This window comes from Biomphalaria glabrata, chromosome 13 (genome assembly GCF_947242115.1).
Source record: "Biomphalaria glabrata chromosome 13, xgBioGlab47.1, whole genome shotgun sequence".
In the NCBI taxonomy this organism is placed as follows: Eukaryota; Metazoa; Mollusca; class Gastropoda; family Planorbidae; genus Biomphalaria; species Biomphalaria glabrata.
Window position 1 is genome coordinate 35,156,403 of NC_074723.1, and position 8,927 is coordinate 35,165,329.

Genomic DNA, 8,927 nt, shown 5'->3' on the forward strand with positions numbered 1-8,927 from the left:
TAAATAAATAAATATTAAAAATAAAATTTTGTTATGGAATATTTGATTAGACAAAAATTTCAAGATTTTTGTAAATTGACTTGGTCATCATATTCTGGATTGCGCTGCAGCCGACTCCACGATCACGCTGGAAAACCTGGATGTATTTTTTGAAACTATTTCCTTTATAGAAATGTGTTTTTATGAAATATTCTTTGTATTAGTAATATAAAATAATATGTTATGTGTTTTCTTTGAAATAAAAAAAAAATCAAATTATTAATTAATTGACCCAAAATAGTAGTACCATAAATTTAATAAATAAAAACATAGCCCCTACATATTAAAGGGTATACATTTTCTAATCCAAAATAAAATTTAAAAAAAAAAAATTATTAATTAATTGACCCAAAATAGTAGCACCATAAATTTAATAAATAAAAACATAGCCCCTACATATTAAAGGGTATACATTTTCTAATCCAAAATGAAATATAAAAAAATAAAAAATTATTAATTAATTGACCCAAAATAGTAGTACCATAAATTTAATAAATAAAGACATAGCCCCTACATATTAAAGGGTGTACATTTTCTAATCCAAAATGATATAAAAAAATTTATTAATTAATTGACCCAAAATAGTAGTACCATAAATTTAATAAATAAAAACATAGCCCCTACATATTAAAGGATATACATTTTCTAATCCAAAATGAAATTTAAAAAAATAAAAAATTATTAATTAATTGACCCAAAATAGTAGTACCATAAATTTAATAAATAAAAACATAGCCCCTACATATTAAAGGGTATACATTTTCTAATCCAAAATGAAATTTAAAAAAAAATTATTAATTAATTGACCCAAAATAGTAGTACCATAAATTTAATAAATAAAAACATAGCCCCTACACATTAAAGGGTATACATTTTCTAATCCAAAATGACTTTGACTTTAACAAACTCCTCCCTCAAATCTTAATGGTACAAGACGACAATTCGTAACCTAAAAATTTCACATAGGAAAATTTTTTTTTATAAATCAGGGATGGGCAAATTACGGTACGCGTTCCACATGCGGCCCGCCAGAGTGTTTTATGCGGCCTGCGGACACCTACAGAAATCAGGTGTACCCATAAATTATATATATAAAAATGCACATATTAAAAAAAAAGATAATTTTAAATATCAAAATAAATTATTGAAACTACTGATATGGATCATGTATGATGAAAAGGCTAAAGAAACATCGACTCCACATGTCATTCCAAGACAGGGGTTCTCAACCTGTGAGTCGCGACCCCCTTGGGGGTCGATTGACGATTTGCGAGGGGTCGCCTAAGACCATTGAAAATATGTATTGTTATTGTCTATTTTCTATTGATGTATGTGTGTGTGTTTTGGGGGGGGGGGGGGGTCGCGGCAGAGTGTGGGATTGTAAAAAGGGGTCGCCAAGCATAAAAGGTTGAGAACCGCTGTTCTAAAACGTTTAAAAGGTACACTCTTATTTGCATTATTTAGAGACATTCAGACATAGATATAAACTCAGGCCAGTACGTTGAAAGTTGAAAGTGTTGGATTAGTTTGGAACAAGATGTTTAGAATAACAATGAAGCCCGTGCTTTTGAACTGAGAAAAAAACTGTTTCTTTTTATAACAATAAACTCTAAACGGGAAAGTTTGCATAAAGCTGTATCAAATGTCTAACATATTATTCCACCACCACCCCAGTGATCAAACTCATAACAACTAGAGGCCCTAACTACAGGCACTTCCTAGATGTAATTGTAGGTTTTGGAAACTAAACATTCCGATGTTCGGTACCACAGTAGTACCCGCTGTCTTAATGTGGACAAGGTATAGAGAAGACTATGAGACCTCAAGGAAGAAATTGTTATGTGACGTAGCATAGAGCTATTGGTCTAAACAGCCCACATGTTGTGACGTTACCAGTCAGTGTTCAGGCCTTCTATAACTATTAGGGCTCGCCCTAAAAAATATCTAAATGTACTCCTGATAATAATGGAGGATAATTCCTTCTCTTAGTTGAACACGAAGAGAGAAGATGTTTCATGAATACATATTTAATGTTAAGTAGTAAATTGTAATAAAGATTACTGCCCTTAGTTCAGAAAACAAACATTTTAAAAAATCTATGCTCGGTGGCTGAACGGTAAAGCGCATAGGGGTTCTGAACCGGAGGTCCCGGGTTCGAATCCTTGTGAAGACTGGGATTTTTATTTCGGGATCCTTGGGCGCATCTGAAGGAGCTATGATTCTGACACTAGTTGGGGAAAAGTAGAGGCGGTTGGTCGTTGTGCTGGCCACATGACACCTTTGTTAACCGTAGACCACAGAATCAGATGACCTTGACATCATTTGCCCTATCGACCGCAAGGTCTGAAAGGGGAATTTTTTTACTTATGCTCAAACTTCGATAACAATAGTCAAGAGAAATTTGCAAAACAAACAAGCAGCGCAGTCTGCGACATTCGACTCCCCCAATCCACCGTCACTCTCCGACCAACACATTATTTTTTTTAGTAAGTTTAACTACGGTTAAACTATCCCTTCCACGGTCTCCCCCCCCCCCCAAAAAAAAAAGGGCTTAGGCAGAGGGGGGGGGGAGCTAGAGGCTGGATGCTACACAATTTAAAATACTGTGTCCAAAATCCCCTGCAATCTGTAAGAAAAATGTCCCGTTTATTTCCCCCTCCCCCTTCCATAATTTAGCCCCATCCTCTAGTTTTTTTTTTTCTTAAATAAAATTAAGAGATACAATAAAATACTTCCTTAGTCTATCCGTCTAAGCTCATTAGGAATTTAAAAAAAAAAGTCTTCGTCTAACCTTCTTTATAGCCCTTTGCAGTGCCGGATTTAAGGGAGGGCAAGTAAGGCTAGAGCCCCAGGGGCTTCCACAAGAAAGGGGCCTCCACAAAAGAGATTTAAAAAAAAAATATATCCGACTTTTGAGGGGTCAGAAACGGTTTACGAGCAGGATGTCATGTTGCCAGCAAGTGCCTTTACTTTCCCCAACGGCGAACTAAAAATCCCGAAATTTAAAATCCCAGACAAAATCCCAGTCTTCACCGAGTTTCGACCCAGGGCCCCAGGTTCGGAAGCCAAGCGCTTAACCGCTTCACAACCGCGCCCTCATTCACTCTAATATATACATCTTTAAAACTAAAATATGCTTATTAAATAATTTTTTAACGGAAAGTAATATATAAAATGTACAAGCGCTTTAGTTCTTTATTCTAAATGCTTTTAGACATAAGTAGTTTCATTCATAAGAGGATCTTTATTAACTCCTTCTCTCCTAACAGACGATACCAACGTTGATTCCACCAGAATGTGGTAAATAATTACGGAGAGAATGAGTTAAAGTATTTAAAATTTTGTAAGGGCCGTCACAAAAATTCTGCCCCGAGTTTCCACCTACTTAAATTAATATAAAACAAATACTAAACTACGCCAGTAAGAGAGATCCAAAGTATCCATAAGAGAATCATGCCAACTAACTCTGGATTGATGAGTTACGATTAAGAAAACCTTAATATCACTGTTAATTTAGTGAATTTTGTGAAATGTTTTTCACAACAGCCATGATCGAAAGTGAAGAGAGATAACATTAACTTCAGGTAAAGATTCTGTCAATAGTGTGAGTCTGCTACGAAAAGATTTAAAGCCTACTCTGAGGCAGAAAATGTGTTATTTTTTCAATTCCTTTGTCATCAATCAATCTGTAATTGTTGTGGGGTTGTGTTTTATAACTTTTGTCGGCCCCTGTTTCTCGCAATATTATCGCGGTAGTCTCCCTTGCTATATACATTACTTAAATCCAGTCTTATAGCTCCTAGACGTAGTGACTGCGAAACCACCCTAGTCTCGCTACCAGCAACGACTCTTTGTCGCGCAGTGACACCACCGCCACTCCAGAGGTAATTCCATCATAGGCGTGTTATGTAAAAAAAAAAAAAAATAACACTAGCACAAGAATAAATATACAGGCGATATTTGTGTGTGTGTGTGTGTGTGCGTGCGCGTGTGTGTGTGTATGCGCGTGTGTGTGTATGCGCGTGTGTGTGTATGCGTATATATGTGTGTGTGCGCGCGCGTGTGAGTGAGTGTGTGTGTGTGCGTGTGCGTGTGTGTTTACTAATTGTCACCTTGACAAATCTGATCTGTAGAGGTCCTCAGTAAAGAAGAGAGTTCTATAAATAGAGTAGTTAAGTATCCTGGAAGAATTACCTACTTGTTACTGACACGTCTTCAATTAGACTTCATACATGAGAAATATTAACGTCAATGGCACTTAATGTAGATCCAGTGGCGTAGCTAGGAATTTTTCCATCGTTTGGGGGGCCCAGGGGCTTGACCTTATTGGGGGCCCCTGCATTTTGCATAATATTTATTTTTTTATGTAAAAAAAACCCACTCTTTTGGGGGCCCCTCTCAAGTTGGAGCCCTGGGGGGGGGGGTAAATTCTCCCCCACCCTCCTCCCCCCACCCTAACTACGCCACTGTGTAGATTAACATATTGTTTAGGGTTTCTATGGAACTCACCAGATATCCGGTCACTGGAAGAACACTCCTGTATTGTAATCCAAATTAGTGAATGGGGTAATCTAAAGAAAGACTTAACACTAGAACAATAATCCAACGAATTCACATTTAGTCCAACAACTCCTCAAATCTCATGATGCGTTATCAAGCGGGAAGAAACATTCCCAGACAGTTCACGTGTGTCTGCACGAGTTATTCACGTGTTGGACGTAATTATCTTCTCTTTTGAAATGACGTCTGTAATTTATAAGATTTTAATTTTAAAAAAAAATCATTTCAGTACACTGACAAATCTGCATGTAGCTAGTAAAACCAAAAAACAATAAAGAAATGTATGATGTGGGACACAGCAGGTTGACAATATCACTTACAGCAGGGGTTCTCAACCTGTGGGTCGCGACCCCCTTGGGGGGTCGATTGACGATTTGCCAGGGGTCGCTTAAGACCATCGAAAATATGGATTGTTATTAACTACTCTTCTATTGCTGTATGTGTGTGTGTGTGTGGGAAGGGGGGGTCGCGTCATAGTGGTGGATTGTAAAAAAGGGGTCGCCGAGCTTAAATGGTTGAGAACCGCTGACTTACAGGATACAATTCTGGTGACAGTGAAGACAAACCATAACGACCACGTGACACCCAATATTCAGAACCAAACACTATTCATTTACCAGAGAACCGGGTATTCCAATTGTATAACCATAAGAGCTATGTGCTTGACAACTTTAATATGGCCATAAAGGCACGCGCATGCGCAGCCACAGAACATAAAAGCTCATTGGGGTGTGAAAGCGGAGGTCGAAACCGAAACATGTTTAACTTTTGGTGTCAGAAAGAAAATGAGGAAAATGTCGACAACTTTGCCTCTTATTGTAAAACTAGTCGACCTGCGGCATAGCATACGCCTCTATTTAGTGACGGGTGAATACAGAGAAGATTACTTGTTCTCTCCCCCCCCCCCCCTCCCCCTTTGCGCTCACTGTTGCCGCGTTACGTGGGGTAATTCTTGCCCGACTTCCAGAAAGAAAAGAGTTATCTTTCCATGACTATTTCATCGACAAATTTCCTTTGTTTTTCCTTTTTGATTTGCCTTACAATATGGGATAGAGGTTCAGCGGTGTCAATTATTGTAGCAGATCAGGGCGATTAACATCCACCTTTTTGTCAGTCAAAATAGCCGTATCCCATTATTATCATTATTATTATTATTATGTTAGAAACGAATGAGTAGTCATTCTTTGGCACTGCCAGGGTCGAGTTTCGTTACAAAAAAAAAACACAATTTATTTAAGTCCCTTTATCAGCTTCCACTAAAAATAATTTCTGGTGATGCGGCAGGTGTACAGCAGTACTGCCCTCTGTCAGGCAATGAGAATCTTCTTAGGTCTTGAAGGTATTTGTGATGTAGTTGTCATTATCAGGGCCGGCCTTAGGGCACTGCAACCTATGCTGCCTCAGTAGGCCCCGCACTTTCATAGGCCCCACGCTAACCCTAGTTGTAAATTATTATATTAAACCATTTTAACTTATAACAGGGTTTCCTTCGTCTCCTGATTTTTCCTGGAGCTCCTGGAAATCTCTTAAATTGCAAAGTATACGAAAAAGGTCATGAAAATCTCCTGAAATTATTAAAATATACTCAAAACTCAAAACATGTTCTGGAAAAATAGACGAAATTGTAATTTTGGGGTGTCATTCAATATGGAAAACGCCAATACTACTCACGATAAAAACGGCGTTGTCAGCTTTCATTTAATTAAAATAATAGGGCGAATTTTAACCAGAAAAGTTCCAATACTTAATTTACTGTAATAGTCAATGGTGTTTAAATATAGATCTAAATCTATCTCAATCAAAAAAATTTTAAAGCGATATTTTGTAGTGGATTGTAAATCTAAAAGTCAGATCTGAATGTTTATCAGCTTTATGTTGGAGATCTACCTTCTATTGTAGATGGCTCGTAAAGTTAATTTGATCGTGATTTTGTACTTAGACGAATTTATTTTCTAACAAAAAATCTTAATTTTCACTTATTAACCTTATCCCTACCCAGACTAGGCTCCGCGCAATCCGTTTCGCATAGGGCCCCACAACCTGTAGAACCGGCCCTGGTCATTATCACCTCGGTTGATATAAAGTAGGTATATTGTTAATTTAGATAGCTTCCGTAAAGGCTTAATCTCTAAGCCTAGGTTCCCATAGTTTCGTTGTTTTTCCAACTCAGTTTTTCTAAAATTTTGATATAAATTGTATCGTTTTTTTAATCAATGAACAGCAGATTATTATTATTATTATGTTATTATTATTATTATTATTATTGAAATTATTATTATTATTATAATTATTATTATTATTACTATTATTATAATCATTATAATAGAAATGAACTACTTCTCATTCCCTGTCACTGTAACGGCCGAGGTTCGTTAAAGGGAAACAAAATTCATTGCGTTATTTTATTTATTTTGAATGGCTTTTATATAACGCATCTTTCATGCGTATAGTAGGCTATTATTATTATATTAATAACTCACAGTCTATATATGGGCATGTACAGAATCAGATTCGTCAAATGTAAAATGAAACAACATTCATTGAGGTCTGAACAGTAAAAAAAAAAAAAAGTAAAGTTGCCCCTTTCAGACCTTGCGATCTATGGGGCAGATGATGTTAAAGGTCATCTATTTCAACGGTTGACGTGCAGGGTCTCATGTGGTCAGCACAACGACCAACCACCTTTACTTTCCCCGACTAAAGTCAAGTACCCATTAGAGTTGGGTGGACTCAGGGACGCCCTAAAAATCCGAAATTCAAAATCACAGCCTTCACCGAGATTCGAACCTAGGACCAGAAGTTCTGAAAACAAGCGCTTAACCACTCAGCCACCATAGCCTTAACAGCGTTCACTTTAACATTTTTGCTGACGATGTAGCAGGTCCGCAGCTGTAAAGCTGTAAATCTGTAAAGCTGTAAATCTGTAAAGTTATCTGACTGGTAACGAGAATCTTCCTATGTTAAGGGCCTCGAAGATGTCTTAAAGGTCAGTGGTCATCACTTCACCTACACCTATCCCTTATTCTAATCAACCGTTGGGGCGCCACACAAGATCTGTTGACCGTCTTTCTCCATTTCTCTCTGACTTTTGCCTTGGATAGCTGGCCGGTCCATTCTTTTGTGTTGTCAGCCCATCGCTATCTCTGTCTGCCTCTTCTTCTTCGTAAGTAGTCACAAGTTCTCGAGCGAACAAGATTTCATTGGAAGTCTTTCAGATACTTAAGTCTGCGGAATGCACGTTTACCACATTTTTCTAATCTTTAACCCTTAAGATGCGTGTGGTAGTTTAGCCTCTAAGCATGAACATTGTTACTTCAATTTTCATGTCTTCATTGTAAAACAGATCAGCACTTTAAGGGTTAATAAGAGAACACTTCTGTGTTTATTTTAGGGGCTCAGTAAACACAGCTGAAAGATCGAGTTAAAAATCAATTTAAAAATTTTCTAATCTCCGTCACGATCCGAACGCGAGCCCATCAGTGTTTAAAGGGAAACGCCGATGGTTTTTCAAATTTGAGTTATTGACATATTTGAATTCTGCGTAAAAAGTTGTAATAGTATACATTTTACCATTTTCTATTTAAATGATTATAAAAATTTATATTTAATAAATTAGACAGTAAATTCTTGACATATAAAAAAAAAACGGGGTTCTATGAGATTTTGTTTTAAGCTAGTTCATACGTCACTTCCCTAAACAATACTGAAAGAGAAACTAGATTTAACCAATCTTATCGCTTCATTCTTACAGGCTCTTGGGCATAGTGACGGCCTATTCAAGAGCTATGGTACAGTTATATATACATGTATAGATAGATTTAAAGGCATTAGGATAACCAACTCGAGAAATAAAGTAACATTTTCATCTAAGCCTCTCTCTCTGTCCCAAGAAGTAAATAGATCGTGTGTCTGACTGATTCGAACAAGCTGGTCAGTGTAAGGCTAGTCTAGACTACGTGTAGTCGGTCATGACAAGACAACCAAGCGATAGTGTTTGTTGTGTGTTGAGTGGTCAGGCGAGAAGATACACACTGCCGTGGTTAGTCAAGCATGTAAATCTCCTTTAACACGCATTTTTTTTCTTTGCTTACAAGATCCTAGATCTAACTGCTTAGACCAAGATATATTTCTTTTACGAGAATGTAAACTTTGCTGTATGGTCTCCCGTTATACAATAAGTCAAAAGATTAAATTAGTAGGCTAGTGTGACGTCACATAGAAACCCGGTGAAAGTCTGACTGTTTTGGATGCGCAGGAAAATTACGTCAGAAAAACATCAATTACTAAGTTATTATTGCAAATGAAAAAAAAAGAATAATATATTCATT